Here is a 20,623-nt window from a genome sequence, read left to right as displayed (position 1 = left end):
TGCACAGGTCAGCCAGGTGGGAGAGAGGCACACAAGTAACAGTTCCACCAGGTGGGCTGTGGGGAATGCTGAAATGGAGCTAAGACAGCTACAAGAGCAAGCAGAGGGAGCTAGAAAAATTGAATATTGATCAAAATGTAAAACTGTAGACCCATGTGTATTAGGCTTCTGGGGTTTTGTCTAAACCTCCAGGCTTTGAAATCTACTCCCAATAGCCATGACTCCAGAGTGGGACTTAATCAGAGGCAAGCTTCAGGGATTGCTGAATTTTATAAGAATGAAGATTCTCTTAGAAATCCACCTGAGGACTGGAAGCTTCTTGACTCCCTTTCTAGAGTGCAGGGTTCACCATAGGTTAGTGCTTAATTGGACTTAGTTTTACAGCTTTGCCTGGCTCTGTCACCGATGTGTGTGTTTCACTCTTGCCTTACCAGCTCCGTGTGAGCTTCCTGAGCAAGGGACAGTGACATCCACTCTTTTTGCCTCCAGCTAAAGTTCCTTAGTCTCTGCAGCAGCGTGGGAAGTAGGCTTCTTTCTTCGTGGCGGCCTGGTTACTCAAATGGGGAAAGCTGAGAGCATCTGCCAAGTCTCTCTCACCCCAAATCCACACTCACGCCGCTTTAGAACGACACTGCTTCTCACTAGGTTGTGGGGTGATTATAGCGCAGTCGGAACCAGAGCTGTAAACATTTGCTCACAACAGGTGCCAATGCTAGCAAAGGAAGCTGTGATTCCCTTTGAGGGAGCATGGACACAAATGCAGAAATGTGTGTCCTAGGCAGATGCCATGGCTGAACTGGTGGTCCTAGGCAAGGTGACAAACTGTACAACATTTTCCTTTCCACTTTCCTCTGCAGCTTTACCTTCAGCATGAGCCAGGAGCTTGCAGGGACCTCCTGGTCCACCTGTCCTCTGCCAGCTCCCAGGCTCCCTACCATGATGCTAACTATGTTTCTGTCTTTGGAAGCTCTCTCCATGACCTAAGGTCTTTCCTTTAGGACCTTCTTAGGGAACTGAAGCTAACAACAGAATAAAGGTAGGTGCTAAACAGTTTTTATGACATTCTTGGGTCCTGCATTTGCATTTTGCAAAGGCAATTCAAGGAGAACAGAGCGATTGACTGTGCAGATGTCAGCAGAGATTTCCCGGACAGCACAAGTGCAAGTGTGATTGCCCTCCTGTCTCCTCATGCTGGGCAGCCCCACAGAAGCATCTGGGTGGGCAGGGGAGTAGGGTGGAGAGTGGAGATGTCCAGGAAGGGGCATTCCTGTGGAAGCAGAGCTGGGGAGGAGAAGGGGGAGGAAAACCAAGCCTCCCCTGGAACAAACTGACCATAATATTCAAACCAGCCTGAACACAAACACCACATACACACACACCTACAAAAACACATAGTCACACATGGATATACAAACACACACACATAGAAAACACACATGCACACACACAACACGCACAAGCACACACATCCAGATGCACACACGCACGGCAAATTGTGACCAGGCAGAATCTGAGGCCGCCTTTTGCAGAAAGATGCTGCAAAGATTGTCCACAGGAAAGAGGGGCTTCTTGTGCCCCCTTCAAACCTGTATCAGGAGTACAACCACTTGCATGGGAAAAGATGAAGCTAAATGTTGATAATGAGGAAATTGGAGATGGCAAAATAAAACACAGCTGTGCCAAGATGGAAACAGTAGAAAGGGAGTGGTGGGGGGGGTGGGAGGGAGGAAAAAAGGAGAGAGGGAGAGATGGAGGGATGAGAGAGGAGAGAAGAGGGGGAGAAAGAGAGATAGCGAGAGATGTTTAGTGCCGGAGAGACTGCGGCTCTGCCTTGCTGGCAAATGCCCTGCACTAGCCATCTGCTCTCAGGGCTCTGGGAGCTGCAGCCTGCTTTCTCTTCATTTTGTCCTTTCTTCTCCACACTCGCATTATGCTCTATTGATTTCTCTGGCCTTTGCAAAGCCTTGGGCTCTTCTCAGAATCCTCTGCCCCAGGGAGCCCTGGCTTTGCTGCCCTTTGCTCCAGCAGGCATGTGGTCCCCCAGAAACACAAGCTGGGGTTGGAGGACACCCTGGGCCTCACCACAGAGCTGTGCACCCCCCTCCTCAGTCAGAAGCTCTCAGGGTGAGAGGGTACAACCTCACCACACAACTCCTGCAGATCTTAGGCCCTCTGACTTCCTGTAGTTGGTCCACTGTTCTATGCCCCAGCACCATGCCCCTCACCTCGGAGATGTGTTTCCCCTGCCGGGCCACAGCCACCCTCCTCCATACCTCAATGTGCTGCCCAAAGTGTCAATCTCCAGGACATCTCCCTGGCTTCCCCCAGCTCTCAGGTCAAGGTTTTGAACTCCAGGCAGCCCCCTGGCATGGACTTTCCATTAGTAGGACCAAACTGTGTGCAGCTTCCTTGAGGGTTCTCTTGAGTCCCACCGGGGTCCCCAGCATCAGAGGAGAAGGCCCTTCTCAAGGGGCTGTAGCTCCTTCCTTTAATCTCCTGTTCAATGACTTCTAACTCTGGAAGGTTTTTACCAAGGCTGCTTATCCTCCTGATTTTCAAAATGAGAAAATAGGAGGTATGATTAGAGAGATGCTGGCCTGGGAATCACAGCCTGGGCCTCTAAAACGGGCTCTGCCACTAACTAGCTGGGTGGCCTTGGCAGCCTTTTTGTGAGCTGAGGGGACCAGAATTCTAGGTCCTTCCAGTGCTGACATCTACAGTTCTGAAGAGCAGCAGAGCTCCCCCAGCTTAGCAAGATCAGATTTTTATATTTGCTAACTTGCTGCATTTCCTGGGGGAAACCAATTAGCCCTTATTGATATTTCTTCTCCCATCTTAAATGTTGGCACTGGGAGCATTAAATGTGGAGACACTTAGCTATGAGAATCTCTTTCTAAAGGTGCAAAGTGGCTTTCTCTTCATACACATGGCACATCGGGTCAAAGCAGCAAAGGCATGGGGTGACCCCCACTTAGCTAGACAAAGGCAAAGCTTTGGATGAACATAAAGCCTTCCTATCCACGGGCAAATATGCCACTTGGCGTGTGCATTGCCACCTGTAATGAAGGACCTCATGCTACCCACCCCCACACTCTGTCTTGCCTTCTCTGAGTAGTTTTTGGGTTTTGCCCAGGGCTGGGATGCCCTTCAGGACGGCTGCTGACAAGTACATTGCTGGAGGAAGGGAGAGTCTGAAGAGATCTTGGCTGCTCTGATATGTGCTGAAAAGATGTCAGGCTTCAGTTAGAGGTGAAACCTGAGACTTCAGTTTCCTGCAGAGGGCAAAGAGATATTAAGGCTGAGAAGCCGGGTGGGGGGAAACAGGAGAGACCGATGCATGGGGGGAAGAGAGCCTGGAGCAGTGATAAGAGAAGGAACAGACCCAGACACACAGGCTGGCACGGTCAAAGGAAATAATTTTGAGAGTGAGCAGGAGTCAAGGGTGGACACACACCTTGACCTTCTGGCCAAGGCCTCCTGGGTGGATTTGGGACTTGGATTTTTCTGCAGGAGGGCCCTTGCTCCTGATGGGGAAAGCCTATAATATGGATGATCTGTGTGGAACATAATACAAGCAATTGAAATATGTTTGGGAGGAGGTGGTCCTTTCACCATATCTTTTTATTCTTAGCGTCTAGCTTTTTACTGGATGTGCTCAGAGGCCAGAACAATTCCGTGCAGTGATTGGCCAGATCTGTGTGGACCAGAAGCCAGATTGTAAAGTCAGCACACTAGTCAGCGTTCCACCTGCTCTTTCTGACACTCTCTCCGCTCACCTCCTAAGTTTTCAGTGATACCATCCCTATCTTTACTTCTACCTTCCTCTCTCTCTCCCACAAGCCCTTGTGACTACATTACCTTTGTCATGAGAATATGTCTGGTGAAGTCATTCACACTGTGAAGTTATAAGGACTTAATGTGCTATTCCCTCCGAGGGATTGTATCACTAACAACAATGTTTTTCACACCTGTTGGAAAATATTTGGTCAGGGGACCTTCCCATGGGCCTTAAATCTTGCAATATAGAGCAAATCTTTCCTCCTCTCACGAGTAAGGCTCACGGGGTGCAAAGTCTTTAGGAAAATGTGTTTTGATGCCTGTGATGGGCATCAAAATGACTTCTTTGGGAGGTGGCATAGTGCAGGGGTTTGAATTCCAGCTTGGCCATTTTCTAGCTGTGTGACATGGTACACATATCTTGAGACCTCTTTAAGTCTCAGTTTCCTGATCTGAAAAAAAGGGATTGGAATGGTGCGCCCCTATGGAGTTACTGTGAGAATAAGGTAATGTCTGGCACAAGGCAGGTGCTTAGTAAATATTTGCTTCCTTGATCGTGAGGTGGGCTTATGTGGAAACCTATTTGAAGTCTGGGTGGCCCCTATTGTTGAGAATCCATTGTATACCTATATCCCGTATAATTTTAATTTTAAACGAGAGCTCAAACCAATCCTAGAAACATTCATGGGGCATCTACCACATATCCCAGGCTTGGTGCTTGGCATTAGAGTATAGAGATGAAAAGCCCTCTTTGCCCTCAAAGGGAAGATAAGAAAGTAAAAAATTAATGTAATATACTGTTTTCAGGGAAGCAATTGAGTTATTACAAGTAGAGAAAGGGTGCAGAAGAGGGGGGTATTACTCAGTTTGGTGGGGTAGGGTTGGAAGGTTCTGGAAAAGCTTCATTGAGGAGGTGATGCCCAAGAAGGGTGTTGAGAGGTAAGTAGGAGTTTTCCAGGTAAACAAGAAGGGCAGGGGTATCTCAGACAGAGAAAGAAAAAATTATATGTGCAAAATCACATCAGCATAAGATAGGAGGGTAAAGTGACAGGGGAGAGAAGTGAGACAGGAAAGTGGAAGATGATGCAGCAGATCATGAGGGGCCACCAAGGAGACCACACCAAGGAGAGTGGACGTTTTTTTGGGGTGATGGAAGGTGAGCAGATCTGGTGGCAGGGTGGAGGCTGGACTGGAGGAGGACATGAGTGAGGTGACGAGGTAGGTCCAGCTTCTCTTAGGAACTTTTCTTGGTTATGTTGGTCTGAAATTGCTCCTACTTTTCTTGGGGTGATGGAAGGTGAGCAGATCTGGTGGCAGGGTGGAGGCTGGACTGGAGGAGGACATGAGTGAGGTGGCGAGGTAGGTCCAGCTTCTCTTAGGAACTTTTCTTGGTTATGTTGGTCTGAAATTGCTCCTAATTCTTTGTAAGTGTAGTTTTATCGACCTAAAAATAACTTCCAAAATTCTTTATGTGCAATTTGGAAATCCAAAAAGCTCTGAAAGTGTTTTCATAGCTCATTTGGTGCCAGTGACCTGACTTGAAGCCAATTGGTGGCTAAATCTGAGTGAAACTGATATGGGGATATGTACAATATTGTATTATCCACTTGGTGTGAATATTCACACATTTTGCTGCAGAAATACCAAAGTTCGATTATAGGGTGCTCTCCCAGACTCTCTGGGCGTATTAGGTAAATACAGCATATACAACTGTGTTGCCTTTCTAACACTTAAAAAATCTGAATTATGAAGCACATCTGGCCCTGAGGGTTTAGAATGAAGAAATATATGTCTGTAATGAATTCTACCTGTAATGTGAAGGAGTCATTTCTTTCTTTATGTGATATAGGCTTCTTCCCTTCCTCCTCCTCCCACCTATCAGGTTTTTAAAAATTCCCCTCCCATTTCCCCTGAGACCCTGATGTACACTTACATTTAGAGCCCAGACTGTGGATTTCCAAATGTTGGTCCATGGACAGGTATCAATCTGGTTGCACCAGAACCAGCTGGGGAGCCTAAAACACACATTTCTGGACCCACACTGAAAGATTTTAATAGGAAGGACTAGGGTAGGCTTTAGAATTTGTATAGTATATATAAAAACCTTTCATGTGACTTTGGTAACAAAACAGGTTTGTAAATAACTGATTCAGTACCCAGTGGCAATACCTTTAAAAAGTCAGTGGGTTTCTATAAGTACTTGGTCTTATGAGAGTCTCTATTCTTTACTGAGTATAATGTGTTAAAATTCATATCAGGAGAGCCCTCGTGCTATAGGCCAGTCCTCTGACATGTAAACATAGTGAGTTAGACACAAACTGGATTTCCTGCCCAGCAGCATCCCTTGCCTGGGCACTCCCCACCCCCCACTCCCTGCTCTGCACGTGGTTCCCATGTGATCCTAGCACAGTTAGCTGGTCCAAGGAGAGAAATGTTGCTTCATCTGGAACAATCAATCTCTTCATAGAGATTTTTGGATTTGAGACTATATTGGTCTGCTCAGGCTGCCATAACAAAATACCACAGACTTAAACAGCAGAAATTTATTTCTCACAGTTCTTGGCAGGGAAGTCCAAGGTCAAGGTGCCAGCTGATTCAGTTTCTGAGGGCTCTCTTTCTGGCTTGCAGATGGTCACCTTCTTGCTGTGTCTTTACATGGCCTTTTCTTGGTGCATGCTCATGGAATGAGATTTTTTCACTTCCTCTTCTTATAAGGCCACAGTTCTATTCAATTAGGACATCACTCTTATGACCTCATTTAATCTTAATTACCTCCTGAAAGCTCCACGTCCAAGTACAGCCACATTGGGGATTAAGACTTCAGCATATGAACTTGGGGGGGGGGACAATGCAGTCCATAGTAGAGACTAAAAGGATTCAGTCATTTCTTCCTGTAGCTGTAAAGTTCAAAGCTTAAAAGATGCCTTGTTCTCTATTACGTAGACACACACGGGGTATGTAGTGAGAGGGAAGAACGTAACTGACCCCCACGTGAAGCAGACATGAGAGACAGAGAGCACTCTTGATATTGTCATATTCCTGGTACAAACTGTTCCTGAATCCCAGATGACCCCTTGTCCTGTTAGGGTCTTGGTGGTTCTGTGAGGTGCCCCCAGCTTCCTCCCAATAAAGGTCTCATTTTTCTAGGTTAAGTTTTTCTCTGTCATTTATAACCAAAAGATAGTCCTGACTATTATCATTTCCACAATATAAAAATATATTTTTAATAAAAAAGAACTGGAAATAAAAATAAAACTTACAAATACAAAATTTTATCTGTGATTTCAAAATGAACCTCGAAGGACCTCCTGGAACTTTGATATTACTCTTCAAATCCAGAGCTGAGAAAATCATGTCACAGGACACACTGGGGGTGTTTGATTGGCCTTGTGCCTATAAGTCAATGAGATGTGTCCACACCCCACCCATCCACAGGCAATGAGAAGTGAACTCCAACTCTCTTTACAATTCCAAGATCATGTTTATCCTAATCCATTCCTTCTATAAAAAGTATCCACCACGACATGTATCATATTACCCTGCTGAAGAACAGTGTCTGCCTTGCTGGGCTTGAGATGCATGTTGGCTTTACACTAAGATCTCACTAACAGGCTTTATCTCAGTGTATTAGTCCATTTTGTGTTGCTGCAACAGAATTATCTGAGACTGGATAATTTATAAAGAACAGAGCTTTATTCAGCTTATGATTCTGGGACAGTTGCATCTGGCACGGGCCTCAAGCTGCTTCTACTCATGACGGAAAGTATCAGGCAGCCGGCAGGTACGAGCAGATCACATGGTGAGAGGAAGCAAGGGAGAGAGAGAGGGTGTGCCAGGGTCCTATAAACAACCAACTCTCACAGGAACTAATAGAGCAAGAACCCACTCATTAATCCCCCCTCCCCCAGGGAGAGCATTAATCCATTCATGAGGGATCCACCCCCATGACTCAATCAGTTTTTAACACTGCCACATTGGGGGTCAAATTTCCACATGAGTTTTGGTGGGGACAACACATCCGAACTCCATCACTCTGGATTTTTGTTCTGAACCACCTTGGATATGTCACACTTTGGTAGATCCTACTTTGGGTAACTTGAGACACAGTGTGGGGCGGTGGGCAATGGTGCAATGGGGCCAGCTTCCCAACTTCATGTTCAGTGACATCTCATCAGTAGCTTGAAGTCAGCCATTGCAGGAGTACTATTTACATCACAGAAACTGGAAAACACTATAAATTATGTGATTTTTTTCCTGGTGAGCCATTTACTAAATATTTACCAGGCACATCACAAGGTATTGCCCACTTGACTTGACAATCCCTTCCTTAAGGAGACATTAAAAAGAGAACCAGCTTTGGAATTTCTGGCTATGCATATATGATAAGTTATAATTTATAATTATTATTTTACTTTATTTTGTTTCACCAAAAAGTGCACCAATACAATCAGTCATGTTATGGAGAATTCTTAAGTGCTTTTCCTACTCAGGCTGTACAGTCACTGCTGTTGCTAGTATCAGCACCACGGACAGAGCCAGCAAATCCGTACAGTGGCGGCAATTAAAAGATCCCAAAATACCATAGTTAGGGATCTGGACTTGGCAGTGGGTTGAAAATCAGAGGACAGTGAGGAATCCAGGATGAAGGAATAAGTAAATTAATATCTAGTAATATGTGGGGTCTTTGCTAGGTGATGCATTCAGATTCAAGTGTCAGGGTAACTGCTGTTGCTAGTATCAGCACCACGGACAGAGTCAGCAAATCCATACAGTGGCGGCAATTAAAAGATCCCAAAGTACCATAGTTAGGGATCTGGACTTGGCAGTGGGTTGAAAATCAGAGGACAGTGAGGAATCCAGGATGAAGGAATAAGTAAATTAATATCTAGTAATATGTGGGGTCTTTGCTAGGTGATGCATTCAGATTCAAGTGTCAGGGTAAAAGAAGAGACTAGACACCACAGATGTAAGCAAAAAGAGAACATTTACTTTATACAACTCAGGAGTGCAGTGAGTAATAAATCAGGTGAAAAGTTAATGTTTCATGGTAACATGATGGCTAAAATATAAAACGGTGGTCAGGAAACAGCTGAATCACAGGAAGTGAGAGGATGGGGATGAGAGATCAGAATAGACAGGATACAGTAGCAGCAGGGTGGTCTGTATCTGTGTCCTGGGCAGAGAGTGTGTTGTGGGGAACAGAGCACTGGGTGGTCCAGCCCTGGATATGCTACCAACTTGCCGAGTGACCGTGGCCAGACCACTGACCTCTCTAAGCACTGGTTTTCTCATCTGTGAAATGAGGACATTGAACTATGTGATGACTGAAGTTCCCACTCTCTCTATGACTCTGTGCAGTATTTTGTCTAAGACAGGAAATTTCTTATAAGTCCTTAGGGGAATTGGAGAGGAAGTTAATAAGTAGAATCCTTTGACTAGAGTAGAAATTAAAATGAAGTCCTTCAAAATTTGGCTTTTACATTTTGTTGAGACAATAAATTGAGATAGGCTTTTAAGGGAAAAAAGAAAAAAACAAAAAACAAAGAAACGCCAGGACCCCAAATCCTTAGGGGAATTGGAGAGGAAGTTGATAAGTAGAATCCTTTGACTAGAGTAGAAATTAAAATGAAGTCCGTCAAAATTTGGCTTTTACATTTTGTTGAGACAATAAATCGAGATAGGCTTTTAAGGGAAAAAAGAAAAAAACAAAAAACAAAGAAACGCCAGGACCCCAAAGATGTTCAGATTCCTAACCCATGGCTCTTCCCGACTGACTACCAGATGAATTAAAACTGGGACACAGGGTGACTTGACTGTCTATTACTTATTGCCTTGCCATCAAACAGAAATCAGCTCTACTTTTTCTATTATTTTGGGATTGAGCTTCACTCAAGTGCCAGTTTTTAAAATCTAACATTTAGCCAGGTACACAGAGGAAGAAAGACACCCCCATATGTACACATACGTACACACCTTAGCAAAAAGTTCAAGAAATATGTCTCAAGAGAAATATTCTCATAGCTCATGATTAATGAACCATGAGTCAAGAACACTGGTCAATTATTTATCAGCATTAATGGAAAAATAAAGCCAAATTTTAGAAAACTTATCCTGAGTTTGTAGAACTGATGATCATAGAAAATATCTAGGTAAGAAAGGACTATAAAGAGTTCAACTCTTTCTTTCAAGAGTTGCCATACTACCTACAAGTGATAGGTTAGAGTCAAATAACATATTTTGGAAAGTTTGGAGTCCAAGGGCAGGTGATTTGTTATGAGAAGATCATGCATTGATGTATGATCTAACTGCTAGTCTGAGACATGAGCAGACCTTTAAGGAGCTTCTGTGGAGGCTCTGAGGACACCATTTACAGCACAGAGATGTGCAGAAAGGATTATTTTAGTCCCTGATAAATGAGAGTACAACTGTGTCAAAGGAGAGAGACATATGTCTGGAGAATATAATCCCAGGTCCCTTGTTGGCTGGCTTATAAAAATCAATCTTATATAAAATGTACAGGTTTTTCCTCAAATGTTAGCATAATTTAAAGTTGACTGCTGTGGGCATGCAGAAATTCAGGGTGTAACATGGAAATCAATGTCATTGTCCATCACTGGGACCATGATTCTCTATTCTCCCCTCTTTTAAAGGGTGTGTCAGCTCAGCATCAAGAGATTGTGTTGGCCCCAACTCTTATTATAAAATTACCAATAGGAAATGTTCCTGTTTCAAAGACTATTTTTTGTCCTACAAAATCTGATCTTTAAACCACCATAAAACTTTAAATTCTTAGAACTTGAAGGGACCTAGAAAGAGTATTTGCCCCAGCTGATGGGAGAACTGAGTTGACCTAAGGTAGGTGCAAGAACTTGCATGGGGTAAAAATAATTAACAATTGCAGATCCCAGTGATCATGGTGTCAGATATTCATTCAACCCTGAGGCTTCCTTTTTGCCTTCACTGTACTAGGCACTGTACGTGCAGCGGTTGCAGAGCCTGGCATGGTGCCCACTCCTAAGAGGGCTCACAGCCTGGGGGAAGGGACTGGCAAGTGAACAAGCAACTAAAACACAGTGGGACCTAGCTGTCCCTTCAGAGATCTAGCGGTCCCTATTCTAATTCTTCCACATAGGTCCTAGAAACACTCAAACTTTGAGGAAACTCTGGGGACAGTGAAATTGTCATCGAAAAAAATTTAAAGTTGTACTCTCTAAAGAGAGTACTTTGGAATAACCAGTGATTTGAATTCAATAAAACTTTGCTAATGTCTTCTTTTGTTTTTAGGATTTCACAATTTTTGATTCACTTTCAGCTCATGAAGTTACAAACCCCACTGGTGCTAGTGGAATACAGTCAAGGGTCCTGCTCAAAAGCCCCCTTCTGGAAGATACTGGTCCAGCCACAAACGCTAAATTAATTTAGCCTTTCCCCATCACTTATGGCAAGTCAAAGATTGCCACTTTGGTTTGTCTTCTCTCTCCCATTCACTAGGACTCCATTATTTCTCTTGCCTCCAACCTGTCTCTTCCAACTAGTTTATATAAACAGAGACACATACCCTAAATTTTCCGAATTATCCTGTGCCACTTAGCAGAGTGCTTGCACCCAGAGATGCTTTGTCAGTGCAGACATAGTGCACCTTTCATCCTCAAAGCCTACACAACTGAGCATGCATGGTGACTTTCTTCACTACCTCAGTTTCCCTGATCAGACAAGAATTTCCTTCACTTTCAATTTGTCCATCGAACCTTCCAGATTTAGCAGACTCACTAACCAAGTGTGGACGTGCAGGTGCCAGTAAGTCACTTAAAAGAACTGTTAAAACTTTGTAGAAGTTCATCATTTGCTTGCCATGGTTACAAAAGGGAGCTGGCAGTAAATACTGTGTGACAGGAAATAATGAATTGTCCATGACCATGAAATATGGCTTTCACCAATGGCTGCAGGATGGGGGGGGGGATTAATAAGACATTGTTGGTGCCAGAGTGTAAGCCACTTTGTGTAGTGACACTCATGTTATCGTGTCAATTGCTACAGGACTTTTCAGTGACTCGTATGATGAAGAAACAGTCACGATTCAAAAGCTGTCATCGTGAGGAGACTCAGTGCTGTATCAATAACACACTAGTCAGCTGCTTTAATAGAATGCAAACAACTTGTCAGGTGGTGGATGAGCTGGCCTGACAGTCAAGCTGTCATATTCCAAGACAATTGCATTGATTCGTGTTTGTGTTCTCATTCTGTTCCTAACGTGTGTGGAAAAGAAGCCTTGCCCATTTCTGCCGTCTGCAAGAGACCACCACATCCCACAGTATTCTGGTTACTCTTTGGGGCTTTGGGTGAGATGTGGCTGTGAGCTAACAATACAATTATATGATAAGGCTCTGTCTGATCACAGAGCCCTATCAGTTAATAAACATTCTGGCTTCAATGACTCCAGAAATCTGTCATGTGCTGCTAAATATTTTACAACCATCTTCCTGGAAAAAAAAAAGAAAGCCCAGATTTGTAGCATTTCCTGATTCCTATGATGTAAATATTCCCATCAATGCTGATTTCAAGCTACCAACATGATGTCACTGAACATGGAGGTGGGAAGAGATGACCCATGGGCTGTTATGGGCCAGTACCAGCCAGCTCCAGCACAGACTGTCAGCAGTCCCAAAACCCGTGGCAAGTTGTCCTTACAAATCAAGGACAGAAATGCCATCTTAATTCCCTGGTCATTGTGAGGTCAGAATGGCAGTATCTGTGTGCATCTTTTGGTGCCTTTAGGGTCAGGTATTACTTACATTCCTAGGCAGCAGACTGGGGCCTGAGTGGTCCCTTTAATTAGAATGACCACATACTTTATGGCTTAACAGGGATACTTTAGAGATAAAAGGGGATGTTATTAACAGTTATACTAGGACAACCAGGGGTGTGCTTGGACAAACCAGGATAATGCAGTCACTCTTAAGGCAAAGTGTGAACATAGTGGGGAGCAAACATTGTATCCATTTGAAGCCTCCTGTGTATTCTGCAGCCCTGGGCTTGGTTCTCTGGCCATCTGGAAGAATGGTGCTGAGGTCCACACAGCCTGGGGCTGCAGCCAGTGTGGGAGGGGCAGGGTCTGCACGGCTCATAAAACTGTGTGTATTTTCAGGCTTACAGCTTCCTTTGATGCATATTTTCAACCACTGCAAATGTCCCTTCCTGTCCAAACAATTGTGTCAGCTGCTAAATGCTTCTATTCTTGGTCTCATTCCAAACTTCCTGTTCTTCTTATAAAAAATATATAAGATTCTGTGGAGGGAAAAAAAAGATCCAGCAAATAATCCCCTATTTATGCCATTCTAAATTTGCTTCAAATCCTAGCTCATGAGTGTACAGATGTGACTACTGATGGAGCTGTAATCAGCGGGTGCAAACCACTGGGTGTTCTGCTTGTTTCCACTACACATTATTTCACATACTCATTTCCATATATTGACACAACCCACATGCTTATCATTTTTTATGGCAGCATAGTACTCCATCATATTGACATGTTCTAGTTTTACATCCTGTTCCGCAAAGACAAAATGCCCTGGCTTCGTGCAAACTGGTTGTCATGAATGCATGGCTCACATGGGCCCCACATGCTTATCATTTTTTATGGCAGCATAGTACTCCATCATATTGACATGTTCTAGTTTTACATCCTGTTCTGCAAAGACAAAATGCCCTGGCTTCGTGCAAACTGGTTGTCATGAATGCATGGCTCACAGGTGGGTGGTGTAGGGGTGCAGAGAGCAATGGTGGGCAGGAATCAAGGATTATCAGCAAGTGGTGCCTTCAGTTTAGGAACCAAATCTGTAACCAGTCACTCTAACATGTACAGATGGGGGCCACTGAGACAACGGTAAAAAATTTTTATGGTAAAATTCAATGTTAACACTCACCAATTTTCTGCTTTTATAAACTTCAGATCCTCTAAGGTCCCAGACACCAAAATAAGCCACATATCAATAAGTACATTTAACAAAAGGACAGCTAACATGCATGTAGGTTTTGGGGTGACTTCCAAGTAATGCCTAAAAAGAATATAGATATTTTGATTACGTAGCAGCAGGATAAAGTCTTCTAACTCTTCTGAGGTTTCTGAAGGACATCTAGCTGCCCAGATGACTCCTTAAAGGCCACAGCAGCAGAAGGTAGAAATTTCTGTCCTGGAGGTACAAGCCCTTAGGATGAGGGCTCGGCTTAGGGGCCTGGTCTTACAGTTCACTTCCTCTTCATTCACAGTCCGGACCCAGTTCGGGCTATTGATCTGAATGTGTTACTGTGGTTCCTGGGGATGATCAATAAACAGCATAAGGGAAGTTGGTTCCACTTAAGGGCAACGTTTGGCCTTGAACCTAAGGCTGAGTTAGTTAAATTTGACTTTAGGCATATTAACTCACTTAATCCTCACAATAACTGTACAAGGTGTATACTGTCATCTCCATTTTATGAATGGGGAAACAGGCCCACAGAGGTTAAGTAACTTGTTGAAGTCACAAAGCTAGCATGTGGCAGATCTGGGATTTCCACCCAAGTGATTTGGCTCCATTCTTTTACCATACTCTTCTGATGAAATTCCAGTTCTTTCTTCCAGAAGTGGGCCTGGTCTTCCTCTGTTCTTGGTCCCCTTCTGCATGAGGCCAGACCAGACCATCTTCAGCCTCAGAGGAAGAGCTACAGACAGGACGAGCCGATCGCATCCATCTGAGCATTGTGGGTTGAACAACAGAAAACACAGCTAAAATGATTAGCCCCAATTTTGCCTCTAATTTCCTTCCTAAATAGATTTTTTCCCCTGCTGATGAAATATGTCTCAATTTGGTGGTGGGTGGGAAGGTAGGGGAGTCTGGACTGACTTGGTATCAGAAATTCTCACATGCCTTCAGAGAAAAGTTTAGGAGGGGGTTATACTGTCCACATACAGTAGGGAAACCACAGCTCCCATCATGGCTTATCCATCCATTCATTGTTCATCCATCCATCCATCTGTCCATCAGTCATTTGCCTGTCTATCTATCTACCTACCTACCTACCTATCTATCCGTCCTCTATCTATATATGTATCTATATATCTATCATTTTGCAGGACATTGATAATAACAGTGTTGAGGCCACTGATCAGGACACTGTCTGGGATGTCATCCCACCACAGCCCTGTTTATGGCCATCGTAAAATGTCTGTGGATAGTCCAATGGCTGATTTTCCACAGTCTTTTTCTACTGTCTGAAGGATCAGAAAAAAATCTATCAGCTAGAGAAATTAAGCCATTTTTCTTCAGGGGAGAGAAACGGAGTAACAGGTTTTCCACATTAAAATGCTACAGTGGATTCCAGATGAATGAAAAATTGGTCTGCATAGCAATGAGACTACAGAGACTCGGAAGGACTGTAACTGGCTCCTGGCAGAGGCCCCAGGGTGGGACACTACATCAAACCTAGTGGAGTCAGGCAAGCTTGGCTCTTGGGACTTCCACTCTGGGGAGCTGGTCTCAGGCATCGTCCTCTTTACTATCCCTACCATTTATTTTTCCAAGAGGCTAGTTGTCTCTGTGGTTTTATTAGAGAGGCACAATTGCTGGGCTCCTCTTCCAATTACAGTCCTTTGTTTTCACTGACACTGTGACCCAGATGTCTGACAAGAGCCCGCTGACCCTCACAACTCACATAGGCCAGGTCTGTCAGAAAAAGGGGTTCAGCTTTCAGAGGGTGTGGGGCCTGCTAGAGACAGAGCGCATTAACCCAGCTTCAAGTGATTAACCCAGATATGATCCAGGTATAATGTTATGACCAGCTGGAAACCTAATCACAGTCCATCAATGGACCTTAACAAATAGGAGCGGCCGCTTGGATGACAGTAAGCAGGTTAATGGGGAAGCCACAAAAGCAAGAGAATTCACTTAAGGATGCTGGTTCAGACCCTGCCCTTACTAGGGTAGTTTCATGTGGGGTTCAGATGCCTGACCTTCCTGATTTGCCCAGGAGTTCCTGACTCAAAAAGGCCATTTCTCACCCATCTGGGTCTTGGGGACAGGGGCTACTTTGTCTTGTCACTGCCTTTTCAGAATCAGTCTTCTGCCTGCAGCCAGTTTTCACTTCCCAGTGAGGTGCCTCACCATGGTGAGGGAAGGACCAGGGCTCTGGCAACCTGAATGCAAATCTCACCTGTGAGATGGTATAGTCATTTTTTTGCGCTGATGATCAGTTTTGTCACTGAAAGGAGGAGATGGCAACACCCATCCTGCAGAGATGCTGTGTTGACCTCTTCAGTGCTCAATAAATGGCAGCTGCTATTTCATTATTATTCGTCTGCCTAGCATGAGTTGAAGGGCCCTGCTATTACTAACCATTGCCTGATCTGCGATGCCTGCAGTTCTGCCATTATTTTCACTTGCTTATTTCTAATTTCATTTCAGAGAGGTTTATGCCCTCTTAAAGGGCAAGTACTCACGGGATGGGTAAGAACACGACAAACCTATCATTTCGCATTTGTCCATGAAGCACCTTACCGGCAGTGGGGGTGAACGTGTACATCCTGGGTGGGTGTGTTGGGGGGAGGGACATACAGCCCAGCAGGTGCGAAATCTCTTTGAGTTTTTTCTTAAAAATTCATGCAAATTTTGCAGTCTACTCTATAACATAAGCTCACTCCAAATGTTTTATTTAGGAAAAATAATAATTTGGTGCTGCAGGAAGATGAGTGGTGATTATTACTGTAGGGTTTCCCAGTGCTGCTCCAGAGACCAGCCGCATCAGAATCACAGGGTGAGCTTAAAAATATAGCAGCTGCTCAGACCCCAGACCTAACAGTCTGACCCATGTGTCTGGGCCAGAACCTAAGACTCTGGGTTTTAGAAAGTGTCCTTAAGCAATTCTGACTTGAGGCCAGGTTTGGGATTCATTGCACAGCAAATACCCCTGGCCTATGTCAGATAATCTTGCAGGGAGATGCCTGTCCTTAAAGGTGTTGGGATCTTCCCAATTTTCCTCCAAACCAGTGGGAGGGGTTGGGAGCAGAAGAATTGTTGTTTGACTGTTAGGAACAGGGTGCGGGCAGAGGTGCTGTTGCTTCTCAAAAGACAGAGTTTTGGTAGTTTCTCTAGACTCTGAGCCCAAGACAGAACTTGCTGTCATCTGGGCCACAGCCTGTGTCTGCACCGCTGGGAACTTCACCCCATCTGGCTCACCTTTGCTTGCTTTCTCCCATCCTCCAGCCCCCACGAGGCAGCAGCGCTATGTCCTGGCCGCCCCTCTCTGTGACAGTCAGATGAAGGGGAGAGGACAGGCCGTGAGCACGCTGGCCAGGAGCTTGCCACTTCAGGTTTTCCAGTTTGCCGACCCACCGGGCCCCAGGCCTGGATTTCTGCTGAGGCAGGTGAACCCCTGGGACCTGACCTCTGCCCTGCTGTCCCTCGGCAGGGCCAGTTGTCAAGGAGATGACAGGATTGAATTCCGAGTTAAGGGAACGAATCTTGTCTTTCTAATTTTATCTTCGCTCTCTCTTCTTCCTGCTCCCCCTTCCATCCTCTCGTCCTTCTTCTTTTTTCAATTACGTGCAGCTATTAAAAGGATGGGGGACATTTTCTAAGTGACCAAATCATTATTTTATTAAAGCAAGACCTTTTGCTGGCTTTCAGGACATCTCTGCTGTGTATTTCCCATGTAATGTTCTCAGGAATGCCTTACATTATCGATACCTTCCAAACACTTGGACAGACTCACCTATAATCATCACAACATGCTAGGAAGACTTTATTACCTCCAATTATCTAATGCAAAAAATAGAAATTAAAAGGCAAAGCCCAAAGTTACCCAGTGACTGAGTTGGGCTTAGATCCCAGGTCTCCTGACCTGTCATTCAGAGCTGGCCAGGACCCAAGACAGGACATCTAACTGTTCCTGGGCCCACTGAGGCATTTCACCTCCAGGGACTGGGTAAACGCATATAGGAAGCTGCAGACAGCTGGGTTTTGAGCTCCTTTCATGCCTCATTCAGAAGATGCTGATGCTGTTGCAGACGCTGCTCAGTTTCCGGGAAGTGATATCATCTGTATCATTTGTCAAAGGCTGCTAACTTTCCAGGACTAACCTAGAAATGGTGCTTCTTGTTTCTCCTTGCAACACCCACTTGCTCCTGTTCACTTGAGGACAACAAGAACATGTGACATGCCTAAAACTCCACTCATCAGGGATCGTAGAAGTTAACGTAGAAAGATGCAAGGGAAAGAAAGAAAAACTCATTGGGGAAGACCCTTATTCCTCTCGGAGGGGGATGAGGGGGTCACATCCACATAGACAGAGTCCTTTTCTGCTCACCTGGTACCTATAGTCTTCCAGAATGAACCCCACCTTATGCATTGTCCTTCCACTGTGTAACACAGAAACATTTTTGTTTGTTCTTATTTCAGTTTTAAGTCCGACTATCCCAGGGCTCAGATGGGCCAGACCCCAAGGATACCAGGCCCTGCTAAGGCCATGTTCTACTTCTTTCTTGTCTCCACTCAAGCCCTCTGGTGGAGACTTCCCTCTCTGTGTCCCATCCCAGCTGTCCATCCCTCAGGTCCTGCCTCCTACTCTCGAGGTACTCAGGATCCTCACCCACATGTGGATAGTAGCCAGATGTCTTCTTCCTACTCATGAAGACTTTTCCAGCCTGTGTCTCCAGTTTATTCACAAGAGCACAAATAGACATTTCTGTAGGAGTTGCCACAGGAGAATTGTTGTCCCAGCATAATCATTAATACCATATTCCTTTTGACTTAAATAAAGTATCCTGGTTTGGACAATAAATTGCATGGTCTCCCAGTTACTGGGCTCCTGAGACAGGACTTTCATTTATGTTACATAATGTAAGTGACTCTCCATATGAAATCATATGGAGCCCATCCTGCGGAGATGCTCTGTTGACCTAGCCGGTGCTCAATAAATAGCAGAGAGGGAGAGAGTCATCAGGAGAGACCGCCCAGGCCGTATGACGTGTCCCATTGAGTTACAAGCTCATTTATCTCGCTGTCCTTAGCATAGAGCCTGGCACTCACTTTTTGGTCTCAAACCCCTTTTACACTCTTAAAAATTATTGAGGACTTCAAAAAGCTTTTGTTTACATGGGTTATATCTAATATATTTCCTGCATTACAAATAAAAACTAAGAAAAATTTAAAACATGTATTAATTTATTTAAAACAATAAAAACTCATTAAATGTTAAATAAATAATAAAAACTATATTTTCTGATACAAAGAAGTGTAGTAAGGAGAGTGGTTTGATTTAAATTTAATGAGAAGGGTAACACTGATTTAAATTTTTGCAAATCTCTTTAATATCCAGCTTAATAGCACATCGCTAGATTCCCTTATTTGTTTCTGTGTTCCATGTTTTATCAACACACATAATGTGGCCTCTGAAAAACTGCTAGAGAAAGGAGAACAAGAAAAGGAAATTTGATTTAAATTTTTGCAAATCTCTTTAATATCCAGCTTAATAGCACATCGCTAGATTCCCTTATTTGTTTCTGTGTTCCATGTTTCATCAACACACATAATGTGGCCTCTGAAAAACTGCTAGAGAAAGGAGAACAAGAAAAGGAAATAAAGTCAGGTGTAGCTATGAATATAGTTTTGACCCTGTGGACTTCCAAAAGCATCCCAGGGACTCCTCAGGGACTGCACACTACACATTGAAAGTTGCTACACTGGGTATTCAGTTAGTACCTGTTGAATAAAACAAATTTTAAAGTGAAGAATATATAAGAGAAGTGTAGAAGCTTCTGGGGGTGGGAAGAGGTATTGTTTGCACTTGCTGGATTGTTCCTATGTGATTTAAGCAGCTGCCTTAGATGTCACATTATAATTCAAATTTGGGGGAGGTGGGGTGGACCTGAGGCCTATTATAAAATAAAAAACTATCATAAAAAATACTTTCCATGGAAAAAGGTGAAATGAAGTCCAAGCAAAAAATAGCAACATTTTGAACATCTTTGTGTATGCAATTCTCAAGTCAACTAAAGGGTGAGAAGAGGGGATATTCTGTTTCTTCTGAGAAAATGATAAGCTCCCCAAGGTTGGTGCTATATTTTCTTTCTTTAGATCTGTGGTGTCCAATACAGAAGCCACCTGGGCTCCTGAGCACCTGAGAGGTGGCGAGCCAAGCTGAGATGTGCTGTAACTGTAAAGTACACACTAGATCTTGAAGACTTAGTGTGAAAGAAGAATGTAAAATAGTTCAATAATTTTAAAATATTGATTGCATGTTAGAAAGATACTGAGGTAAGTAAAACATATTATTAAAATTAATTTTAAAACCAGATTGTCCTCCAGTAAGTGAATGCATTAAAAAAACTGGAGTACACGCATGCCATAGAATATTCTTCCGCACTAAAAGAAACGAGCTCTCAAGCCATGAGAAGACATGGAGGAACCTTAGATGCACGTTGCTAAGTGAAAGAAGCCAATCTGAAAAGGCCACCCACTGTGAGATTCTGATCATATAACATTCCGGAAAAGGCAAGACTATGGGCTTGGGAGCCGAGGAAGGGAGGGGTGAGTAGGTGGAGCACAGGGATTTTGAGAGAGGAAAGTGGGTACGTGTCACCTGTACATGTGTCAAAACCCATACAACTGTACAACACACAGAGTGAACAATAATGTAAACAATGGGCTAATGATGCCGTATCAATATTGGTTCACCAGTCGTAACAAACGTACCCCCCTAGTGCGAGGTGTTGACAGGGGAAGTCGTGTGTGGGGGTGGGAGCGGGGGTGACACATGCGAACTCTGTACTGAACTGCTCAACTCTTCTGTAAACCTACAACTGCTAAAAAAAAAA

Source organism: Galeopterus variegatus, unplaced genomic scaffold (assembly GCF_000696425.1).
Source record: "Galeopterus variegatus unplaced genomic scaffold, G_variegatus-3.0.2 Scaffold1791, whole genome shotgun sequence".
Classification (NCBI taxonomy): domain Eukaryota; kingdom Metazoa; phylum Chordata; class Mammalia; order Dermoptera; family Cynocephalidae; genus Galeopterus; species Galeopterus variegatus.
This window is presented reverse-complemented; position numbering follows the sequence as displayed.